This window comes from Mobula hypostoma, chromosome 25 (genome assembly GCF_963921235.1).
Source record: "Mobula hypostoma chromosome 25, sMobHyp1.1, whole genome shotgun sequence".
NCBI lineage: Eukaryota > Metazoa > Chordata > Chondrichthyes > Myliobatiformes > Myliobatidae > Mobula > Mobula hypostoma.
The window spans coordinates 30678081-30703580 of NC_086121.1; the positions used below are offsets into that span (position 1 = coordinate 30678081).

Consider the following 25500-nt stretch of genomic DNA (forward strand, 5'->3'; position numbering starts at 1 on the left):
TCATTCTGAGTTTCACCAGACATGGATCCACAATGACTGAGCAAAGAGCGGTTGGCATGCCCCCCTGAAATATACCCTGGAGCACGTAGGAATTTAGGGCCAATCATACAGCTCTGGTGTCCAGATGAAACAATAATCCCCAAAGGCCAAACAACTATAATACAAGACACTGAAAATACCTGCTAACTTAATAACCCCAAATTGAATAAAAGTGATAAATGCTGAGAGCTCAACAATCCCCACGATACCAAATGAAACATCTGCAACACGAAGTGAAACACCAGATCTAGTCCAAAGACAAACAATTAGACATAAAAAGTAAACAATCCAATGAACACTGCATACCCATGAGGTTACACCAAGAAAATACAATCCACATACTAACTGAAAAGTATCTTTTTCTTTTTAAAAAAGATCCCTGGCTGTGACAGATTTTAGTGAGACATTAATCATTTCCAGAGAAATTTCCTGGGCTTGTTTTGATCACTGTAGAGTAAGGGTTCCTAACCTGGTGTCCACAGACCTGTTGGTTAATAGAAACATAGAAACATAGAAAATAGGTGCAGGAGTAGGCCATTCGGCCCTTCGAGCCTGCACCACCATTCAGTATGATCATGGCTGATCATCCAACTCAGAACCCTGTACCAGCCTTCCCTCCATACCCCCTGATCCCTTTAGCCACAAGGGCCATATCTAACTCCCTCTTAAATATAGCCAATGAACTGGCCTCAACTGTTTCCTGTGGCAGAGAATTCCACAGATTCACCACTCTCTGTGTGAAGAAGTTTTTCCTCATCTCGGTCCTAAAAGGCTTCCCCTTTATCCTCAAACTGTGACCCCTTGTTCTGGACTTCCCCAACATCAGGAACAATCTTCCTGCATCTAGCCTGTCCAATCCCTTTCCAATCAGATCCCCCCTCAATCTTCTAAATTCCAGAGAGTATAAGCGTAGTTGATCCAGTCTTTCATCATATGAAAGTCCTGTCATCCCAGGAATCAATCTGGTGAACCTTCTTTGAACACCCTCTATGGCAAGAATGGTTGGGGTCCATGGCATAATAAAAGTTGGGAAGTCCTGCTCTTGAGGGCTTGAAAGTGATTTTTTTTCGGGACGGTTTTTCCATATTACCTCATACCTTTTCATTGTTGATTTATGGTGGGTTTGTGTGATGTGAAGCATCACATTAGTGTGGGGCAAATTCACAGTACCAGAAGATCTTTCCGTTTGGTATGTGCAGTGTATTGTTCTATAGACACAATCCCATGAGACTGACAATAAGTCAGGTTCAAAAATAAAAAAGGATGGGAGAATTGACCAGAAATACTCCCTGCTTTATCCTCAGTCTTGAAGTACAGACCCGAAGTTACGACAAGGTTCTGTTTCTGAGAGTAGCTCATAATTGGAATTTTTCATAAGTCAGAAACAACAAAAACAGTGTGCAGTCGTGGAGGTCACAGAAACAGCTGTGCTGGGAGAGTGAGCAGGGTGGGAAGAGTGGTCACCAACCAGCCTCACTGCTTTAGTGAGCCTGATCACTGCTTCCAGCTCTTATCGGTGTGACCCGGTCCCCAAATGGGTGGCTTGAGGAAGGGGGAGAAAAGCCAGAAAGGGATGCCTCATGCCTGCAGCCTAGCAGCAGTTGTTGAATCCATCTCCAGCCATCCCATGGTCTCCTAAATGCTCTTTCATTTGTATAGGGTATCGATAATCATGTGTTCATTACCCAGGGAGAGTCTGCAATTTGAAATTATAGTACAGTATAATTGATCCAGGTACTTTTCTCTGAGCTAAGACTGGTCAGAATCGTTGCTGTAATGCACATCTTGTAGCTGTTCTTGGAGTTCATGGATGTTGATTGGAGATAGTGTTGGTGTTGTCTCTGATAAAGTTCTATAGTTCAATAGTCAACTGGCACATGCTAGGCATCCGTTAGTCTCATGAGACCATGGATTTATGCCTTTGAAGGTTTCCAGGGCAAAGTTGTATGGAAGACAGACGGTTGCCCATGCTGCAAGTTCTCCCCTCTCTACGCTACTGATGTTGTCCAAGGGAAGGGCACTAGGGCCGATACAGCCTGGCACCGGTGTCATTGCAGATCAATGTGTGGTTAAGTGCCTTGCTCAAGGACACAACATGCTGCCTCAGCTGAGGCTCGAACTAGCGACCTTCAGATCACTAGACTGAAGCCTTAACCACTTGCCCAAGTGCCAACACTATAAAGACTACAAATATATGAAGAGATATATTGTTCAAACAGTATTGCTTCTAATTTTCAGAAGAGACAAGCGGGTCAATGATAAAAGGGCAACAGAATTTCCAGATAAATGCACTGGGAAATATCAGATTTCCAGTACTCAATTCAGAAACATGTCACCAAATCAGAAGTGGAGAGAGTGAGCAATTTCAAGTTCCTAGGGGTCAATATCTCTGAGGATCTAACCTGGACCCAACATAACGATGCAGCTATAAAGGAGGCAAGACAGCGGCTATATTTCATTAGGACTTTGAGATTTGGTATGTCACCAAAAACACTTGCAAATTTCTACAGATGTAGCATGGAGAGGTTTCTAACTGGCTGCATCACCGTCTGGTGTGGAGGGGCTGCTGTGCAGGATTGGAGTAAGCTGCTGGGAGTTGTAAAATTAGTCAGCTCCATCATGGGCACTATCTTCCAAAGTATCCAGAACATTTTCAAGGAACAGTGCTGTAAAAAGGTGGCAACCATCATTAAGGACCTCCATCACCCAGAACATGCCCTCTTCTCATTGCTACCAACAGGGAGGAGGTACAGAAGACTGAAGGCACACACTCAATGATTCAGAAACAGCTTCTTCCCCTCTGCCCTCTGACTTCTGAATGGACATTGAACCCATGAACACTACCTCACTACTTTTTTACTTCCTGTTTTTTGCCCTACTTACTTACTTAATTTAACTATTTAATATACACTGTACATATACTTACCGTAATTCACATTTTTTCTCTTTATTGTCATGTATTGCACTGCACTGCTGCCACAAAGTTAACAAACTTCACAACATATACCTGTAATATCAAACCTGATTCTGATTTGAATTATTCCAGTTGTCATGTCAAAATTAAGACCATACAGCGCCTGCACTGTTTTAAGATCAAGCTTGCCAATTTTGTTGTTTGCCAACTAGCAGGCAACGGAAGGACTATATCTGGGGAACGCATGATGGTAAATATGGGGACAAAGGGAGAATAAGATTGTGAATTATTATGGATCTTATACTTACTATTACCCTTCTACAGGTACACCCTGTGACTCTTGGCTGTGTTTCAGATCCATCCAATATTCTAATTGGGATCTTCTGATGTACATTAAATTTAAAGTAATTTTGAGATAACAATGGGTGTAACTTTATACTGCTGCTCCACCTATTAGTATTAACTATTTAGCTAGTCAGTAACTCATTAGGGACTACTGTACCAGTGGTGTATTTGGTGCGATACAAAACTGAAACATTCCCTGGCACTATGAAGTCCACTAATACCCTCCTTCCATCTCTTTCATGCCATCACTTTGAATCTATGCTCAGTTCTGTAGCAGCTGATGTGCTTTTCAGGTCATTTCTTACCCAAGTCAGAGGATAGGAAAGGATGTCAATGCTTTCTCAGAGCCCTTGAGATTCAATGAAGTGACGTCCAATCTCAAGATGGCCACCATCTCAAGCCTCAAGGGCATGGGGTGAGCACTGTGATCCCAGATGTGTCATCCAGTCATTGGAGGAGACGTTAAATCAAAAGGTGAAGGGCAGTTAACAGCTTGAACATCTCTGTGATCAAAGTGGATCCAAACTGTAATAGAATCAAAGCTCTCCCTTCTCACTCAGGTGGATGCAAAAGATCCAACGGCAGTACTTGAAGCAGATCAGGATCTCTCAGGGGATGTCACTAAAACTTATTGCTTGATTGTTAGCACATTGTTGTCTGTAGGAGTCTGCTGGCAACACATTGGCTGCAGTGTTGACTGTACTACAGGACTACTCTTCAAGAATGCTTCATTGACTGCCAAATTCTGAAGAATGTCCTTAAAGGGTTCCTTTTAAATGCAAGTCATGCAATTACATCTGCTCCCTTTATGTAAGCAAAGCAAAAATGTGTGGAAGAGAGGAGGGTGTGCTTTAGATATAGAAGCACTTCTCTTCCTGTATTTCATTCCACTCCTTTGCTGAATTCTGTACCACAATCCATCTCTTTACCCATTAATGGTTCGATGCTTTTCTTCCCAAGTTTATCTCCCTAACAGAATATCTCTTTGCTCCCCTTTATTCCTTCTCTCCACTTGGCACTGACACCCAGCTGTACCTCACCACCAATACCATTGTAACTGTACTTCCAGCAGCCAGTCTATTATCAGGTGGTGGTTATTTCCAAACCCTCATCACTGACAAACAAAGGATGTTTCTACATATCCACTTGCAATAAAATTGGTATGGCGTATTTCTCTCTCCCATGCCAGCTGCACATTCAAGACTTTGAGGTGAGCTACTCAAATGTTCCATTGGTACTTACACCTCCATCAAATCTCGCGACATTCTGTGGACGTGCCCATTGACCAATCCCATCCACATTCACCACCAGCGTCTTGAGCCTTTCTGCGACTGACCTGTCCAATGAACTCCAACATGCTCATATCACGTGCTCAGTTACTGTGCTATTCAAAGTCCCACAGTGCTTTAGGCAGAAGGTGGTGAATCTGTGGAATTTATTTCAGCAGATGGCTGTGGAGGGTAAGTCATTGTGTATATTTAAATTAGAGGTTGAAAGGTACTTAATTAGTAAAGATGTCACAGTTTACGGTGAGAAGGTGGGAGAATGGGGTTGACAGGGAAAATAAATCAGCCATGATTGACTGGCAGAGCAGACTCGATGGGCCGATGGACTAATTCTTCTCCTATGTCCTTGGGTCTTATCTGCAGTATCCCCAGTGACCGTGACTAGATTTTTGCAGCCTAGAACAATTAACCTATTGATTGCATTTAGTTGGAATACTTAAAGAAGGCTTCAACGGTGTTGTAATATTTTATAATCCAGTATTACATTCAGCTTTTATGGAAAATGGTGAACATGTTATATACAGTAGCTAGTCAGTATCAATATACGCAATCAATATTCAATTGTTCAACTCACTTTCTACGACTTAAGAAATTCTACCATTTGGAAGTGCTCACTGGTGGTGATCAGGAAGGAAATTTATGCGCCATATACAAGCAGTATATACTGGATTTCTCCCTTTAGTGTATAGGAGCATTCAATGAGGGCAGAAGCCAAGCACGCTTGATGGTGCCAACCATTCTGGCTCTATCTTGGCAAATGTGCTTCCATCAGATGTTTCTGTTGGCATGAAGGGAGAGTCAATATCCAATGCTTCATTGTGAAGGGATCAATCTGCCAAGGGCCTTTGCAGAAGTAATGTTTGCAGAAGGTTAAGGAGAAATGTTTCAAGCTGAACACTGTGCTTGTTCTGTTTTTTTTTAAAAGAGGAAGCTAGGTGCTTGAGCTAGGAAGCGTGAATTTGAAAATGAAAAAGTCTGCCTCGGCAGTACTGACTGACACAACATTTCTGAAGTGAAATTAATGTCTGGACCATGACGCTAATTTATTTCATATGCCAATTTTGCTCAAAAATGTAACTTCAACATTATTGTTATGTTTTTGCCTATAAACCAGGCATCAATTTCCAATTCGGAGGACTTCTAGGCTCAGTTATGACATTTTTATTATAAATAGAATGGATGTGCCTGGGTCACAGGAACACTCAATCTTACTATTTCTACATTTATTTCACCATCTGTTAATACTTAATTATAAGGCCATAAGACCAAATATAGAGGTTGAAAAGTAGGCCATTTGGCCCATCAAGTCTGCTCTGTCATTTCATCATGGCTGATCCACTTTTCCCCTCAGCCCCAATTTCTTGCCTTCTCCCCATATCCCTTCATGTTCTGACCAATCAAGAATCTATCACCCTCTGCCTTAAATATACATAAAGACTTGACCTCCACAGCTGCCTGTGGCAATAAATTCCACAGATTCACTACTCTCTGGCTAAAGATGTTCATCCTCATCTCCATTCTAAGAGGACGCCCTCTAATCTGAGGCTGTGTCCTCTGGGTTTAGAGTCTCCCACCATAGGAAACACCTTCTCCACATCCACCCTATCAAGACCTTTCACCATTTGATAGGTTTCAATGAGGTCACCCCCTCATTCTTCTGAATTCTAGTGAATTCAGACCCAGAACCATCAAATGTTTTTCATATAGCAAGCCATTCGATCCTGCAACAATTTTTGTGAATCTCCTTTGAATCCTCTCCAGTTTCAGCATATCATTTCTAAGATAAGGTGCCCAAAACTGCTCACAGTATTCCAAGTGAGACCTCATCAGTGCTTTATAAAGTCTCAACATGATATCCTAGCTTTTATATTCCAGACCTCTTGAAATGAACGCTAACATTGCATTTGCCTTTCTTGCCACAGACGCAACCTGCAAATTAACCTTTAGGGAATCCTGCATAAGGACTCCCAAGTCCCCTTGAGCCTCAGAATTTTGATTTATCTCTCCATTAAGAATATAGTCAACCATTTCATTTCTTCTACCAAAGTTCATGACCATATACTTCCCAACACTGTATTTCATCTGCTGCTTCTTTGCACATTCCCCAAATCTGTCTAAATCCATCTGTAGCCTCTCTACTTCATCAAAACTATCTACCCCTCCACCTGTCGTTGTATTATCTGCAAACTTAGCAACAAAGCCATCAATTCCATCATCGAAATCATTGACATATAATGTAAAAAGAGTTGGTCCCAACACAGACCCCTGTGGATCACCACTAGTCACTGGCAGCCAACCAGAAAAATCTTCCTTTAATCCCACTCTTTGCTTCCTGCTTTATCCAATCAGTCACTGCTTTATCCATGCTGGAACCTTTCCTCTAATGCCATTGGCTCGTAGCTTGTTAAGCAGCATCATGTGTGGCACCTTGTGAAAGACCTTCTGAAAATCCAAGTACACAACATCAATCGATTCTCCTTTGTCTATCTTGCTTGTTATCTCTTCAAAGAATTCTGACACATTTGTCAGGCAAGGTTTTCTGATGAGGAAACTATGCTGACTATGGCCTATTTTATCCTGTGCCTCCAGTACCCCAAAACCATATCCTTAACAATTGACTCCAACATCTTTCCAACCACTAAAGTCAGCCTAACTGGCCTATAATGTCTTTTTATCTGCCCCTCTCTCTTCTTGAAGTGACATTTGCAGTCTTCCAGTCTTCCGGAACCATTCCAGATTCTAGTGATTCTTTTAAGATCATTAATAATGCCTCCACAATCTCTTCAGCCACTACTTTCAAAACACTGGAGTGTATTCTATCTTGTCCAGGTGACTTACCTATCTTCAGACCTTTCGATTTCTAAGAGCCTTTTCTCTAGTAATGGTGAATTCACACACTTTATGACCCCTGACACCTGGAAACTTCACCATACTGCTAATGTCTTCCACAATGAAGACTGATGCAAAATACTTATTCAGTTCACCTGCCATTTCCTTGTCTCCATTTACCACCTCTTCAGCATCATTTTACAGCAGTCCTGTTTCTACTATCTTACCTCTTTTACACTTTATGTACCTGGAGAAATTTTTGGTATCTTCTTTAATATGATTGGGTAATTTATTTTCATATGCCATCCTTACCTTCTTAATAACTTTTATAGTTGTATTCAGTTGGTTTTAAAAACGCTCCCAGGCCTCTAAGTTTCTACTAATTTTTGCTCTATTATGTGCCCTCTCTTTTGGCTTTTAAGTTGGCTTTGACTTCTCTTGTTAGCACAGTTGCGTCATCTTGCCTTTAGAATACTTCTTCCTCTTTGGGATGTATATATCCTGTGCCATCTATATAGCTTCCAGAAATTTCAGCCATTGCTGCTCTGCCATCATCCCTGCCAGTGTTCTTTTCCAATTCATTCTGGCCAACTCCTACTGTAATACTGCTACATCTGACTTAAGCTTCTCCTTTTCAAGTTTCAGGGTGAATTCAGTCATATTATGATCACTCACCCCTAAGAGTTCTTTTACCTTAATCTCACTAATCAATTCTGGTTCATTGCTCAACACCGTATCCAGAATAGCTGATGACCTAGTGAGCTCAACCACAGCTGCTCTAAAAAGCTATCTCGTAAACATTCTAGAAATTCTCCTGCTTGGAATCCAGCGCCAAATTGATTTCCCCAATCTACCTGCATATTGAAATCACCTATGACTATTGTAACATTGCCCTTTTGGCATGCATTTTCTATCTCCCATTGCAATTTGTAGACCACATCATTACTATTGTTTCGGGTTCTGTGTCTTTGGGTTCAGGGTCTTTTTACCCATGCAGTTCCATAGCTCCGTCCACAATGATTCAACATCTTCCGACCCAGCTCTTTCAAATGATGAGACTTCAACTTTTACCAACAGAGCAAAGCCACCCCTTCTGCCTTCCTGCCTGTCCTTTCGATACAAGGTGTATCCTTGGACATTAAGCTCCCATCTATAATCATCTTTTAGCCACTATTCAGTGATGCCTACAACATCATATGGATTCATCTCATACCCTGTACTGTGAGGCAGTGGCTAACACTATAATAAGCATCTCAGGTTCAACACACATTCTGATTTTGGGCTGCAATCCTGTATTGAGAGATGGAGGAATTGAAATTGGGACCTTCAACTGTACTTAGCATCATTAGGTTCGAGAATAAAATACTGGCCTAAACTTCAATACTCTAAGCTTTAGAATGTGGATTGTTTTACAGTCCATCATGTGAAATCGCTGGCAAGGCCAGTACCAACTGCTCTTCCCAGACTCCTCTTGAGAAGTTTGTGATGAATCATCGCATTGAGTGGTAAATGTACTATCCTCACACATCCTGACGGGGAGTTCCAGGATTGTGACTCAATGATGCTTCATAGTTTATACGAAGTCAACAAGAGTGGTATTCCCATGAAGCTGTTCTCTGATCTGATATTAGGTACACTAACTTGGGAGAAGCCTTAGAAACCCACTGCATCTTCACTGTTGGGGTCACACTGCAGCTGTGTTGCGGGAATGGTGGGAGAAGGGATTGGGAGATATTCTATCAAGGGACTGGCACTGAGGTGATTGGTCTTCATAAAATTCTGTCATTTTTGTACTGGGTTTGATTCCAATCATTAGAGAGCTGTTCCTTTGGATGTTAGGTACGATTCATATTAAATCTGATTATTACAGTCCTCATAGCTACTCTGTATTCACGTTGCAGATCCAATTTAATTTTGATCATCCTCAATTGAAAATCCTTCCATGGTCTCGTGCTTCCCTATCTGTGAAACCTGCTCTAGGCCTAGAACTTTGAACTCAATTGGTGCGTATTATTCGGCACTCCTGTGCATAACTGTGTTTATTTATTAAAGGTGCTTCTTTCAGCTGTCTGAGCTGTAAGCTTTGGAGTTCCCTCCATAAACCTCCCCACCTCTCTGCCCCTCCTCAAAAAGTTGCCAATATTTTGCTTACCTGACCCAATATGGCCCAATATTTTCCTTTCTGTATCGGAACTTGCAACTCCTGCTGTAGATCATCCATCTGTAATGTTAATTCATTTTTTATTCCACAGGTACTGACAGATTTGTTGTATATTTCCAGCATTTTATTTTTGGTTTCAAGTATCATCAACAGCTCTGGCCTGAATTTCACAGCCTCTATATCTTTTTTGTTCCATCTAACCTTACTTAATAATCAATTGACCTGAAATTGTGTTACCTGCAGAAATCACTTTTGAAACCCTGACCTCACCTTATCAGAGATATTCCCTTTATCCTATCCATCCCTCACCATTGCAACGTAAAACTAACTAACTTTTATCATTTCCCCAGTTCTGCCACAGGGGTTTTAGTTTGACCTTTTCCCTTCAATAGATGCTGCTTGACCCATTGAGAGTTTTTAGCGTTCTGTGCCTTTATTTCAGACTTCCAATGTCTCCAGGTTTTTGAATCTCATTTGGTGCTAACTTTAGCTTGATAGCACTGCTATGATGCACACGAGAGCACAGAACAGTGCAGGACAGCACAGTATGGCCATTTGGCTCACAATGTTGTGGTGACAAGGCTGTATATCAAACAATACTAGCTTCAGGCTGCTAGGTAAAGCTGTGTAATGGCTGAGCAAATATCAAACTTGATCTTGAATGACAGAAAAACTGCAAATGCTGCTCCTTTAACAACGGGAAGAGAAATGAAGTTGGGGTCTCTCCATGGATCTTTATGTGAGATCTTTCCTCAGAGATACACTACACTGGCTACAATAAATGAAACTCTGTGATTAACAGCTTGTAAACTGACAGGGAAAGCTCGAAGTCAAATATGTCAGTATTAAACACAGAATTACTCATACCTTGCACAAATGGTGTACAATTTCATCAAACAGTTCAGAAAAGAATAGCAAGCGATATAACAAATGGCTGGCTGGTGTGTCAGCTTCCTAAGATATAACTGACTTGATGGTGAAACTATGATTAAGCACTCAAAGCTCAATTAATCAAAGCTCACCCAGCTCATTATGAGCAGACTGTAACCCTTGAGGGCACGATTCACTTGCACTCATGGAAAAGAAAACGCCTGCTTGCCAGTTTCATACAGCTGGCTTTCACTCTCTGACGCCTAATATGACGGAGAGCAACATGAGGGATTACTTGATTAAAAATAAAATGTATAAAAAATTCAATTATATATTGCACATCATTGCTAGCAATGTGGAGAAGTTCTTGCTGTAGAAATTACACCATCAACATAAGGCTACCAACTGCTCAAACTATATCGTAACAAAAAAAGAACATAGTACAGGAACATGCCCTTCTGCCCACAGTGTTCAATGGTTCAATAGTTCAATTTAATATCAGAGAATGTATACAGTATACAACCTGAAATTCTTACTCTTTGCTGACACCCACAGAACAGGAATAATTACTCCAAAGAATGAATAACAGAAACATTAGAACTGTAAAACTCCCCCCTCCCATGCACAGGCAGCAGCTAAAGGCATCAACCCTCCCCTCCTCCCAATTGGTCCAGCAAATGCACTGACCCTCACCCCTCACCATGCAAGCAATTGCAAAATGTCCAAACAGACCATGATCATCAAAAAAACTACAGTCCATTCAACACTTTGATACGTCAGACTAGGAGAGCAGGAGATCAATGTTGTACCGAACCAGCTAAAAGGTAAGTCAGCAACCACCCCCCCTCAAAAAAAACTAACTCTTCCTACCTATACAATGTCCATATCCCTCCATCTTCCTCATATTCGTGTCCCTAGCTCTACGTCTCTTAACAGCCTCTTAAATGCTAGTATTTACCTAAATGGTAGCTTTGAAATTCTTAAGTCATCCCAAAATACTTTACAATCAATGAAAACTTATTGAAGTGTCAGCAAAGGTAACAAAAGGACAAAGCGTGTGCACAGCAAGATTCCAAAAGTAATAAACATGTCTACCAGTCATGTGATGTAAGCTGAGGGAGAAATATTTATATGAATTGAAATATTTTGTTTTAAGTGGAATGTTCTCCCAAACAAACCAAGGGATTACTTGTGCTTTTTTTCTCGCCAGGAAAACTCTATGCCACCTGTAAACATTCACCATGCCAAATTTACACTTTCATTAATCTTATTTTAAGAAAACAGCTTGTAGTTTTCACATACATCACCGAATGATTCCATTTGCTTGTGGAATTACGGTCAGTGGTGATGGTGGACACTCCATTTATTCCATCTGCTGCACCCCTTATTGTCCTTGGGAAGGCAGCAGTGGGTCACCTCTTGCTTCAGGGGTTCTTCTCCTGCATATTGGGGACCGGGGGTGGAAGGTGTTGCATTGGGAGGTACCGTGCAACAAGTTTTTTAATTCGGTTCATTGATAGTTCATCCACTTGTCCATTCTGTGACTGGAAGGAGTCAGTGTACCATGTCTACATAGAATGTGAAAGGTTGCAGCCCCTATTTGAGCATCTGAACAAGGGGTGTTCCTCAGGTTTTGGTTACACTTCAGCCCTGCGCTTCTGATATATGGGCACCCAGTACGGAAGAGGGCGGGTTGCTCAGAGGAACTACAGGTGGCCTTGCTCCTGGGCCTGGCCAAGATGGGCATCCACAGGTCCAGGCAGTGAACAATCAAGGGCTCTGCCATGGCAGACTGCCCGCCCCTCTTCCGGGGATACGTTCGTGCCCAGTGTCCTTGGAGGAGGAGTATGCGGTCAGTGGGGTATTTCCAGGAACAGTGCCCCCCCCCCCCAGGGAATTGACTGTTTATAGATAGTAATAATTGTATTTTAATTTGAATTTGTTCACTGTCTTGATGTTTGATGTTTGTATTCTGTGTGAATAACTTTTGTACTTTTATGAAAACGTGCTTGAAATGGTCATATATTCCCAAACCAGTACAATGTGTAATTTTCGGGGTTACTTAGGTACTGGTATTCCTATGCACCTTATTTCCATTTCTTTCCTGATAGTTGAGGTTATTCACTTGCAAGTCAAATGGTCTAATTATAGTCACTGGACTGCGCCTGTGTCGCATCATGGCCTTAAATTGTACTAGTCAAGGGAAACCCTCTTCCCATCTTTCCTATGTAGTATGGCAACTTTTCACCCATTTTAGTTATTTGCTGGGGCTCTAGTTTAGTAGTCCCAAAAACAGAACGCTGGTCAATGCAGCTCTCCCTCATTCAATCATTTGGAGCGTCAGCTCAGTTTATGCACTCAACCTTTTGTAGTGAAACTTAAATGCACAGCTGTCCATCTCAGGAAGATGGTTGCCAATTACAGTCTGATAAATGATGGCAGATAAGACTGGAGAATCAAATCAGACTCTGCGGAAGTTCTTCGCTACCAGACGTTTAGTCTGATTCGTTCGTTGCTGTCCTGAATTGGAAAGCAATTTAGTTACCATGTGCCATTTCTTTTGTCAGGATTTCTTCCCAAAAGTAATAAGTTAAAGACTGAAACATATTGCACCATCACACACACTGTGGCTGGCAGTAGTCTCAATTATAAACATGAACTTTGAACTTTTACCCCTCCCAACCCAGCTCCACATGAATCTACTCATGCAGCAAGTCCAAGCCCATGTGGGCTTACAAGTGAAGTAACATCCAGGCTATTTAGATGTCAGGCCAAGACCATTGTTAGCATCAGAAAGTTCAGCAATCTATGCTAGACCATTAACATCCTGGAGGGCACCATGGCCAGAACTTAAATGATTGACTGCATGGATATTGAGGCTTGGTGAGCAGGCCTATGGAGAGTGATTCAATACTTGACTTCCAAAAGCCTTGACACTGTCTACAACACAAGAGTCAGGGGTATAGGAATATGCTTCACTTCGCTGTATCAATTCAGCTCCAGCGATACAATATGTTAGACACCATCCAGGACAAAACAGCTGGTTTGAATTGGCAGCCCCATCCAGCACCCTGAACGCTGGCTTCCTCCACCACGAAGGCTGCAGTTTATGCCAACCAGTGTACTATATCATGCAGAAAACTCTGAAGCAAAGCAGCGGCCATAGTCCCAAACAACAGGCTCTACAGATTTAAAATTTTGATGATGCAAAATCATAAGACACCTCCTAGGACTAGGAACCCTAGGCTCATTTATACCTTCTCCCCGCAGGATACTGACGATGATTTACCCACTAACACATTAGAGGAGTTGACCCAAATGTTACAGCAAATTATAATGTTGAAACCACTTCTTTTTCTCTTGATTTTCCATCCCGGTAGTTCCTGGCAACATAAAAACACTCACAAAATTCTCATTCAGAAATCTGATGACTACAATGTCTTGAAGTGGGATGCTGTCAATCAACGTCAGGCTGCTCTTAGTTTTTTTGGCTTTTTTTTACTCTCCCTGAAATTGAAAGTAAGCACTGTTTTTCACTAAGCAAACGTTACCTGTGGTAATTTCTGCACATTTTTGTTCAATCTCTTGAGAGCACCATTTATAGAAAACATTTATCACTTCCTGTTTTTCAAAAAGGGGTATAAAAATGAGCCAAAAGTATTTAAAGGCTCATTCCTCACTCTTAAACAGATGTTAATCTGTTGATTATTGTAATATTAGTCGTGGGATACTTTTCCCTCTCCAATTTTCTTTTCCGCTTTGCCTCAAAGCACTGGTACGCACATGCAGCTCTTCTGTACCTTGCCCAAGTGACCATTCTTCTTACGTGAGCAAAGAAGTTCAGGAGCCCATTCAACCATGAAAACTGTTAGTAAGTCTGACTCAGACCTCTCTTCACTCTGCGTGTATTTGTTCCAGAGGCCGGTGGGGGTGGAGGAGTTGGTGGGTGGAGGGGACAGCTCATTAGGAAGCAAGCAAACAGTACTCCTCTATTTGAGACGGCAACAAACATGGTCAATATTCCCACCTCACTACCCCAGGAATGCTACGGCCATTTCCGTGCTTTCATAAACCACTGTGGCTGAAATTAAATACTTCTCTGCAGACTGAGGATTGAACTGGGGACTCTCCTGATTGCTCCGTTCCACACGAGTAAGAGCAGTTCTAAACTGAGCCTTGTCAAAGTGTGATGGTCGAGTTGAGTGAAAGGCCAAAAGCTTAATGATTCAATTATAAACAACTATCCCAATCATACCCACTTTTCCCTGAAAGCAAGGATCTCTTGTAAGGATATCTTAGCTGCCATTTCCTAAATGTGGTAAATGAATCAAGCAGTTTGAAAAGGTTCCCCTTCTGGCCTTTGCTTTGCTCTGCGAATGAGTGCCAGTGTCTAGAGACCATAAGAGAACAGAGCAATGTAACTTTTCCCTCACATCCCGCCCCAAAATTACCATAACCATGTGGAAGTTTAGGAGTCCCTCATTCAAGTGGGAGTCCTCAGCTTCCACACAGCTGAGCAGTTCCAGATTGGGTTCTGACATTGATGTCCGCTGGTGGAGTCTACCATTGATTTCCCAACATTTTGCACATTAAAGAAGCTGCTTCAGAAATTGAAATAGAAACCCTGACAGCTAAAATATCGGCAAGAATATAAAAAGGAGAAGAGTAACTAAGATAAATATCTGTCTCTTGGAGAATGAGACAGAGCAATCAATAGTGGGAAATACTTCAAATGCAGTATTTAGGGAAAGTATTTTGTGTCTAACTTTACTAAAACCATCGCAATGATTTGAAAAATCTGACAAAGAGGGAAGAAGCAACATAAAGCAATCACTGTCACGAAAGAACAGGTACTAGACAAATTAATGCAATAAAGGATAAAAAGGTGCCCTGGAACTCATGGCCTGCTTCCTAGACCCTGAAAAGAGGTGGCAGTAGAGATGGTGTATACTTAAATGATAATATTTCAAAGTACCCTAGCTTTTGGAAAGATCCCCCTCTCAGGAGTTCCCAACCTTGGATCCATGGACCCCTCAGTTAATGATAGGGGTCTGTGGCATTAAAAAGGCTAGGGATCCCTCACTCTGTTGATAAATTGCAAATTCAGTTCAAAAACCTACTTAAGAAAGGAGGAACATGAACACAAGAAAATCTGCAGAGGCTGGAAATCCAAAGCAACACACACAAAATGCTGGAGGAACTCAGCAGGCCAGGCAGCATCTATTGAAAAGAGTAAACAGTCATATAGCCATATAACCATATAACAATTACAGCAGGGAAACAGGCCATCTCGGCCCTTCTAGTCCATGCCGAACTCTTACTCTCTCCTAGTCCCACCGACTTGCACTCAGCCCATAACCCTCCATTCCTTTCTTGTCCATGTAGCTGTCCAATTTAACTTTAAACGACAACATCGAACCTGCCTCAACCACTTCTGCTGGAATCTTGACATTTACTGGCTCAAGACTGGAAAGGAAGACACATGGTCTGACCTGAAACATTGGGAAAATGCCGAAATCCATTATTGAAGAAAGTACAGGCAGGATATTTAAGAAAAAAATATCGTGCTATCAAACAGTCAATGTGGTTTTACGAAAGGAAAAGGATGCTTGATAAATTTATTAGAGTTAAAACAGGGTGCATAAATGGAAACCAGTAGCTGAAGTATGTTTATATTTCCAGATGGCAATTGATAAGGTATCATATAAATCCTGTATAAAATAAAGGTTTATGGCTTTGGGAGCAATGTATTGGTAAGGTTTGGAACACCGGCTGACAGAAGACAGAGTGTGGAAATTAATGGATTATTTTCAGGTTGGCAAGCTGTAACTAGTGAGACATAAACGAGGGATCAGTGCCAAGGTCTCAGCTAATTGTAATTGTCGTTAACAGACTGAGCGTATTGTACCCAGATCTGCTGATTACACATTTAGGTGGGCAATTAAGCTGTGATGCAAACACAAAGACCGCAAAGGAATATAGACAAGTGGACAGAAAACTTGCAATTGTTACAGAAAGAATAAAAATATAGAATGTTGCTTAAATGGAGAGGGGCTAGAAGAGCTGTGGTTTAGAGGGATCTAAGTACAGTACATAAGAAATAGAAAATTAGCATCGGGTAGGACAAGCCATGGGAAGGCAAATGAAATGTTGAATTTTATTGTAAAGGTTATTGAATATAAAAGGGAGGAAGTCTTGCTACAATGCTACAAAGTGGCAGTGAGACCACAGTTGGAGTACTGTGCACAGACTTGGTCTCCTTATTTATATTGGAGTCTGTTCAGGAAAGGTTTGCTCAGTTGATTTGGGGGGCTGAGAAGTTGTCTGATGAGAAAAGTTTGAGCAAGTTGAGCCATCAAAGTTTAGAAGAATGAGAAATGATCTTATTGAAACATATAAGATTCCGAGTGGTCTTGGCAGAGAAAACTTCCCCTCATGGGGGAGTCTAGAACCAGGAGGCATAGTTTCAGAACAAGAGGTTGCCTGTTTAAGACAGAGATGAGGAGGAAGGTCATGAATCTTTGGAATTTTCTACCCTGGAGAGCTGTGGCGGTGGTATTATTGAACACATTCAAAGCTGTGACCTATTTTTGATTTATGTGTGATTCAGCTGTTATGAAGAACAGGTAAGAAAATAGAGCTAAGCAAAAGATCAGATTATCCAGAATCTTATTGATTAGTAGAGCAGACTCAAGCAGTTGTATGGCCATTTCCTACTCTTATTTTTTATGTTTTTATATTCTAACAGCAAGCTCTGCAAGTCAGTTTTGATCTACCACTAAGTATATTCGAGCTTCCTATTGCTTTGTCAGAGTGCAGGTAAAAATCATCCACATGGACTGGCCATATGTGTTCAAGACTGGGTGGAGATGGATTCGATGAACCAGATCAGTTTTATAGCGATCCATTGGCTTCTTGGTTACCTATACTAATATTAGTACTCCAATCCAATTAAATTAAATGCATTTAAATTCCCAACTGCTCTGGTGCAGTTCAACATCATAATCCAAGTCTCTTGAAGTGGATCCACTCACTTAATCACAGTCACTGTATTCCTTTTGAATGGAGAAGTACCACTCAGAGGGAGAATGGTAACTTTAAGATGAACTATTCAAAGTTAAGTGAATTAATTTCAACGCTTTCAATCATTTCCTAGTGCTTCATTGTTTTGATTTCATCTTTCAGAAACATTTTTTTGATTTTGAGTTTTAGTTTTAATAGTTTTTGAATATTGTCATTCACAATTGTTGACAAATAGTTCGGCTCCAGTATCCACTTTCACCTGTCTTGTACTCTTCATATAAAATCTGGTACCCTTTATACAGTATATTAGAAAAAAAACTTTTGGTAACCCCTTTTATATTATTGGCTAGCTTACCTTTATGTTTCTTCACTTTTCTCTTTATTACTTTTTCAGTTTCCTTCTGTTGGCTTTTGAAAGCTTTCCAATCCTTTAACCTCTCACAAATTTTTGGAATATTGTACAGTATGTCCTCTCATTGCCTTTTATTCTGACTTTGACTTCTCTTGTCAGGCACAGTTACCTCATTCTATTTTTAGAATGCTTCTTATTCTTTGGGATGAACTATTACTACGTCTTCTAAATGAGTCGCTGAAACTCCAACCATTGCTGCTGTACCATCATCCCTGCTGGTCTCCCCTTCCACTCAACTTTGGTCAGCTCCTCTCTCATGCCTCTGTAGTTAACATTACTCAACCTTAGTGTTAATGCATCCGATTTTTTTTAGATTATGAGAACACTCAGTCCTCTTTTATTGTCATTTAGAAATGCATACATGCATTAAGAAATGATACAATGTTCCTCCAGAGTGATATCACAGAAAACAGGACAAACCAAAGACTAACACTGACAGAACCACATAATTATAACATATAGTTACAGCAGTGCAAAACAATACCATAATTTGATAAAGAACAGACCATGGTCACGGTAAAAAAAGTCTCAAGTCCCGATCGACTCCCGAGTCCCTGATAGCAGGCGGCAAAAAGGAGAAACTCACTGCCATAATCCTCCAAGTCACCGACAACTGCCGATGCCTTGGAAGCAGCCGACCACAGCCAACACCGAGTCCATCCATCCGAAAACTTCGAGCCTCCAACCAGCCCCTCCGATACAGCCTCCCGAGCGCCATCCTCTGCCAAGTGCCTTCAACCTAACCCCGGCCACTGAAACAAGCAAAGCCGAGGACTCGGGGCCTTCTGCTCCGGAGATTCCGGTTACCACACAGTAGCAGCGGCAGCAAAGCAGGCATTTCAGAAGTTTCTCCAGATGTTCCTCTCAGCCCGAAACGTCGACTGTACCTCTTCCTATAGATGCTGCCTGGCCTGCTGCGTTCACCAGCAATTTTTATGTGTGTTGCTTACCTCTTCACTAGTGCATTCAACAAGTTGCTGGAAAAAGGCACCTCATAAGCATTCTGCAAAGTCCTTCTCTTGGGATCCAGCAGAAAACTGATTTTCCCAATCTACCTAGATATTGAAATCCTGTATGACTATTATAACATTGCCCTTTTTACATGCCTTTTCTATCTCTTGTAATTTGTACCCACATCATGTCTACTGTTTGGAGGCCTGTCTATATAGTAATTCCCATCAGGTTATTCTTACCCTTCAGGTTCCTTAACTCGACCCTCAAGAAGTCTATATCTTCTGATTCTACATATCTCACTTCTTTCAGAGGATTTTATTTCATTTTTTTCTGATAAATCCACTTCACCCCCTCTGTCCACCTGTCTGTTCTTTCTACGCGATGTGTATCCTTGGATGTTAAGCTTTCAGTTGTGATCTTCTTTCAACCACCACTCTGCAACGCCCACAACATCATACCCGCCAATTTCTAACAGAGCTACCGATCAGAAGTTGCCATGCAGCTTATGGCAAGGTCTGCACACCATCGCAGACTTCAAGGCTAAGTGCAGTGGGGTTTCTAACATGGCTGCCTCTCTCCCAGATGAGCTAAATCTTTTCTATGCTCGATTCGATGTTGTCAACACTGAGCCCCTGAGCAGAGCTGCCAAAGATACCTGAAGCTTCGTCATTTCTAAGGCTGAAGTACGCAAGTGTTTCCAACAAATGGACTTTCGCAAGGCTGCGGGATTGGACAGCATCCCAGGGGAGGTACTCAGAGTGTGCATGGCACAACTGGCAGGTGTGTATACAGACACTTTTAATCTCTCCCTCTCCCAGTGTAGAGTGCCCTCCTGCTTCAAAACATCCACCATTATTCCTGTACCTAAAAAGACCAAGGTAACATGGCTGAACGATTGACGTCCTGTTGCACTCACCTCAATAATAAGCAAATGCTTTGAGAGGCTGGTGAAGGACTACGTCTGCAGCGTGCTACCACCCACAATGGACCCCCTACAATTCGCCTACTGACACAACTAATCGACAGATGATGCAATAGCCACAGTTCTACATACCGTCCTTACACATCTGGAGAAGAAATATGCTTATGTGAGAATGCTGTTCTTGGACTACAGTTCATCATTCAACACTGTAATTCCCTCTAGGCTTGACAAGAAGCTCAGAGACCTCAGCCTTCACCCTGCCTTGTGTAGCTGGATCCGGGACTTCCTATCAGGTCGCCAGCAGGTGTGTAAGAGTGGGCTCTCTCACCTCTGCCCCTCTGACCCTCAACACAGGTGCCCTTCAGGGCTGCGTCCTAAGCCCCCTCCTTTACTCTCTGTATACCCATGACTGTGTCACCACCCACAGCTCCAATCTGCCAGTTAAATTTGCTGACGAAACTACACTGATCGGCCTAATCTCAAATAATAATGAGGCAGCCTACAGAGAAGAAGTCATCGCCCTGACACAGTGGCGTCAAGAAAAGAACCTGTCCCTCAATGTCGCAAAAACAAAGGAGCTGGTTGTGAACTACAGGAGGAATGGAGATGGGATAACTCCTATTGACATCAATGGATCTGAGGTTGAGAGGGTAAACAGCTTTGAGTTCCATAGCATCCATATCACCGAGGATCTCACGTAGTCTATACACACCAACTGTGTGGTGAAAAAGGCAAAACAGCACCTCTTTCACCTCAAATGGTTGAGGAAGTTTGTATGGGGCCCCAAATCCTAAGAACTTTCTACAGCGGCACAATTGAGAGCATCCTGACTGGCTGCAGCACTGCCTGGTATGGGAACTGTACCTTCCTTAATCGCAGGACTCTGCAGAGAGTGGTGCGGACAGCCCAGCGCATCTGTAGATGTGAACTTCCCACATTTACAAGAACAGGTGTGAGAAAAGGGCCTGAAGGATCATTGGGGACCCAAATCACCCCAACTACAAACTGTTCCAGTTGCTACCATCTGGGAAAAGGTACCACAGCATTAAAGCTAGGACCAACAGGCTCCGGGACAGCTTCTTCCACCAGGCTATCAGACTGATAATTCATGCTGATACAATTGTATTTCTATGTTATACTGACTATGCTGTTATACATAATATTTATTTTAACTCACTGTAAATTGCATCTTGCACATGTATATGAAGGATGTAAGTAATAAAGTAAATTCAACTCAGTTCAATTCTACCTTATTTTATATACCGTGCATTAAAATATAACTTCTTCTGTCCTTTTCAATTTTGACTCTGTTTTGCCTGAAGTTCAATTATTATTCCTTTCAAAACATACTTTGTTCTTATTCTTTGTTCTGGAGACTTCAGTAACTTCTACACTCCCCTTTTCTTTTAATTCATCTATGCTTTTTCAAACTGTTGAACATACAAGCCTACAATTTAGTTTACTGCGGCTTAGAAGGAGTGCCGGCAGCAGGGAGTAGCATGGGTGCAGACACATCCAGCCCCGCAACATCAGGCAAGGTCATTTGGTTCCAAACAATTGGTTTATTAATCATTACAGAATGACCCTCTGGTGCTTCCTGCTCCCTTCCGCTTTCCCCAACCTTTGATTCCCCCCCTCCATTCCTGCCCCCTTCCCACTCTCTGTCCACAATAGATACTCCTATCAGAATCAGGTTTACCATCACCAATATATATATATATCATGAAATTTGGTTCTATTTTGTGGCAGCAGTGCAGTACAATACATAAAATTACTACAGTACTGTACAAAAGTCTTAGGCACCCTAGTTAGACACATGTGCCTAAGACTTGGGAGCAGTAATGTACATGTGTTGAATAAATTTGAATCTTTAATGTTGCTGGATAGTCAAAGCTCTATTACTTTAATAGCTCCCCCATGAAAAGATGCTATCTTGTCTAAACTGCAAGAGGCCCTAATCAACAACACAGTTTTCTGAATTCTGTATGCTACAAATTTTCCTGAGGTACATTGCGGTTGGGAGCATCTGTACTTACTTGAGCAGGGCCTGGCCTGGAAGCCATAAATGAACAAGAACAGGAGATCAGTTTTTTAGTAAATGATCATCTGTCAGTCAATGTACCGTTAAAATCCCCCCCATCACAGTCATTAGTATGAAATAAAATGATAACCAAGATTCATTAAGGAGACGCAGAGACTGCAGATGTTTTTCCAAGATGGTGCTGAGTAGCAGCTCATAATTAGTTGTTTTTGAATTGTTTTTTTTAGGTTTGTAGGGATGGTCTTGGGGGCAGAGAGTGGAGTTAGGGGTCGGTTTGGGGTTTACAGGTAGGAGTGTGGGGAATTAAAGATCTAAGCTTCGGCTCCACGTTCAAAGAGCAGTGATGCGGTCTTCTATGTCAGATATCAGGGAGGCAGAGAGTGAATGAGAGTAGCCCCAGGTCAGTGAGTTGTCAGTGGGTTCTGGAGGTGGTGTGAAGTGCGGGCAGGAGGAACAAGTTTCGATGGCGCCCTGAGTCCTCAATTTGGTGAGGGTGAAGTTCAAGGTTTAGGGTATGGGAATCCTGTCATCGGCGAGTCAGGGTTTGAGGCCTAGTGTTCAGTGACTGGCATGTCCTCAGATCAATGACGAGGAATGAGGCCTGATGGGTGAATCAGAAGTCCAGAAGTTGAGGCCCGTTGGCTGGAGCTGAGTTTACGAAACACTGTGAGTCTTCTGGGGAGGCTGAATCCCAGAGTCTGCAAGCCAGAGTCCGTGTCTGCTGGAGTCCTGTCCAGGGATTAAAAGTATGTCTATGTGAATGGGTGGGAGGGAGGAACAGGGCTTGATTTTGCTGTTGTTAATTTGTTGTTTGTTGTGTTCCGTGTTGTTCTGCTGAGCATTATGTTGGTACTAGAATGTGCCACTTACCTTCAACACACCCTTGTTAATGCAGGTGGTGCCTACTGTATGTTTTGATGTACAGGTGACAAATAGACTTGAATCTTGAACATGGCCTCCCTGCGTTTGACCTGACTTCCTCTTCCTCTTGCGAGCTACTTTCGGAGGGAAGTGCAGGAGTCTTGGGATCCACATTGCGAGGACTGATTGGCAGTGCTGTGGACTCATTTTAGGGAATTTGTTCAGGATGATCAATGTGGACTGGGGCACTTCAGCAAAGAATGGCACAGCGGTCTACAATGGGCCAGCAGCGTGGCACCGAACTGAACCAAGGTGAATACTACTGGACTCCTGGTTTGATGTTTGCTATTCCCTATGTTGTTCAATTACGTTTTTGCTGTTTGAGCAATTTGTTCTTTTATCCCGCGTTGGGTGTTTGATGTTTTCTCCAATGGTTTCCATGGTGTTTCTTTGATTTGTGGCTGTCTGTGAGAGGATGAATCTCAGAGTTGTATTCTATAAACATACTTTGATAATAAATGTACTTTGAATCTTTGGTGCATAAAACAAACTGTAGGAGAAACTTAGCAGGTCAGTCAGCATCTGGAGAGGGAAGTGGATAGTCTACACTTTCGGTCTTGACCTATAGGTTCAGCTGTCCACTTTCCTCTGCAGAAGCTGCCTGATGAGTTGAGCTCCTCCAGTGGTTTTTTCTTTGCTCCATTTTGCATTCATGCCTTGAGCTTTTCTGAAAAGTGATAGGAAAACATAAATATTGAAAGGTCCAGGTAGAGTGGATGTAGACAGGATGTGTCCTATATTGGGGGAGTCTAGGATCAGAGGCCACAGCATCAGAGTAGAGGGACGTCCATTTAGAGCAGAGATGTGGAGGGATTTCTTCAGCCAGACGGTAGTGAATCAGTGGAATTCAATGCCACAGATGGCTGTGGAGGCCAAATCACTGGGTATATTGAAAGCAGAGATTTATAGATTCTTGATTAGTCAGGGCATAGACATGTTATGGAAAGAAGGCAGGAGAATGGGGTTGAGAGACATAACAAGTCAGCCATAATGGAATGGCAGAGCAAAGGCAATAGGCTGGAAGGCCTAATTCTTTCGCTTTAAGACACCAGGTACATCCTATTATTCAAATCTTATTTGTTGTGTATTTAATATTTCAATAATATTTGAGGAATATTTTAAATATATTGTTTGTTTACATGATTCATTTAAAATAATTCATATTATAGGTTGTATGTAAAAGTACATAAATGGCATATGTCATTATGCCACCAGGCCATAAACGCAGGCCTCACTAAAGTAAAAATGAAGCGTACACGTTCTCCCAGGCTCCAGTCTTTTTCTTTTGATTAGTTTCTGCAGTTGCAAAACAACGTTATTGACCGTAATTTCTTGCCATAGTCCTGGCTGCCGGATAAATGTAACAATGTCCAGTGCTTGGGCCTTCTTCAGGCAAGTCTGAAGAATTATGTTACCACTCCCCTGGGTTTATTGTCATGGTTCAACCCTGTGTGAAAACCTGACGTGCTGCATGCAAAATGATGACAGAATTGGAGATGTAGACAGCTTTCGAGATGGTAATCTGAGGAAACGTGAACAGTCTGGGTTGATAAATTACATCCAGTGCAGACGTGTTAACGGCAGGTTGTGTTTGACCAAACCGATGGAATGTTTAATGAAAATTGTTGATGAAGGTAGTGCCGTTGTTATGTATATCGGTTTTCAAAATGTGATTCTTGAACAATGTCTGCAGTTCTTATAAACGGCAAGGAGGTTGCATGAAGAATAAATTAACCTGTCAGCTCACGCTCTAGGGTTCAACATGAAAGTTAATTGTGAGCCCCTGTACAAACGGGATACAAGTGTAAGGCTGGTAGAGAGATTCTTCTCCCCCAAATCCACAGATTTCTACCCAAGCATTAGTTTCCTGTACCCCTGACATGCACATCAGCTGCTGAATCCATTATACCCATTTGTGCTTTGTCTGGGTTGTAACCACCCTTCTGATCTACAGACCCCTCCCATCTCCTGGATGGAAGGTGTTCAGTTTCCTAAGTGGAGATTAACAAATCCACAGAATGCTGCTGATTTTTAATTTGCCTCGAAGTTTGGAACTGCAGCAGCAGTGTTCAGGGATAAATTACCATTCGGATAAATCCAATTATAAGATCTATTTAACTTTGTCAGAAATTAGCACTGCCTGTGTCCCTCTGTCAATACCTCTACAAAACGAAATGCCTCTGACTCTTAACTCATTGAAGACTTCTGTTGCTACACTCTTTATTTTCGGTAACTACTAGCTGGTGTTAGAAGAGGAATCAAAATGAAATAGTTAGAGGAAAGGTTTTGAGCCATATGATTTACTGACTGCAAGAAAGGCTCTCAAGAATATTTTTCATTCCTTTTCTAAGACAAATTGAGGAAACACTTTTCTCTTCCTTAGTTGGAATTGTTTGCCGATTGTCTCACACAAACTGCTAACTCAGATCTTGACATGTTGAAGGTCAAAAGAGAAATAGAACTTTATGATTGCTAGTGCAATTTATTGGGTTGGCAATACAAGTCAGAAGCACAGAATAGAAACCTGTCTGCCTATTAAACAGCAAAGTGAATGAGTTCCAATGCAAATTTAATATTACTCAAGATCGTGTTGTTTTTCCACACTTGTTCAGCCAGCATTTACTGTCTCCCTCTAATTGCCCTGAACTAAGGAGGCAGCTAAGGGCCAATCGTACTAGTATGTCTGGAGCCAGATTAGGAGAGCAGATTCCTTTCCTAAATGACACGGTGAATCAACTTGGTCTCCATAACAGTCTAAGAGTTTCAAGGCACTCATTGCCAAA

The 25500-nt window shown here is 41.9% G+C and overlaps 1 long non-coding RNA gene across 2 annotated transcripts in view; it reads right to left on the reverse strand.

Annotated features, from left to right (window-relative positions):
- The window catches only part of LOC134337840 (uncharacterized), an 82797-nt gene that overhangs the window by 47000 nt on the left and 10297 nt on the right, over window positions 1-25500 (reverse strand). For both annotated transcript variants that reach the window (XR_010016086.1, XR_010016085.1), the window contains exon 3: window positions 9566-9634. This is a non-coding gene — a long non-coding RNA (uncharacterized LOC134337840). The remainder of the gene's footprint in view (window positions 1-9565; window positions 9635-25500) is intronic.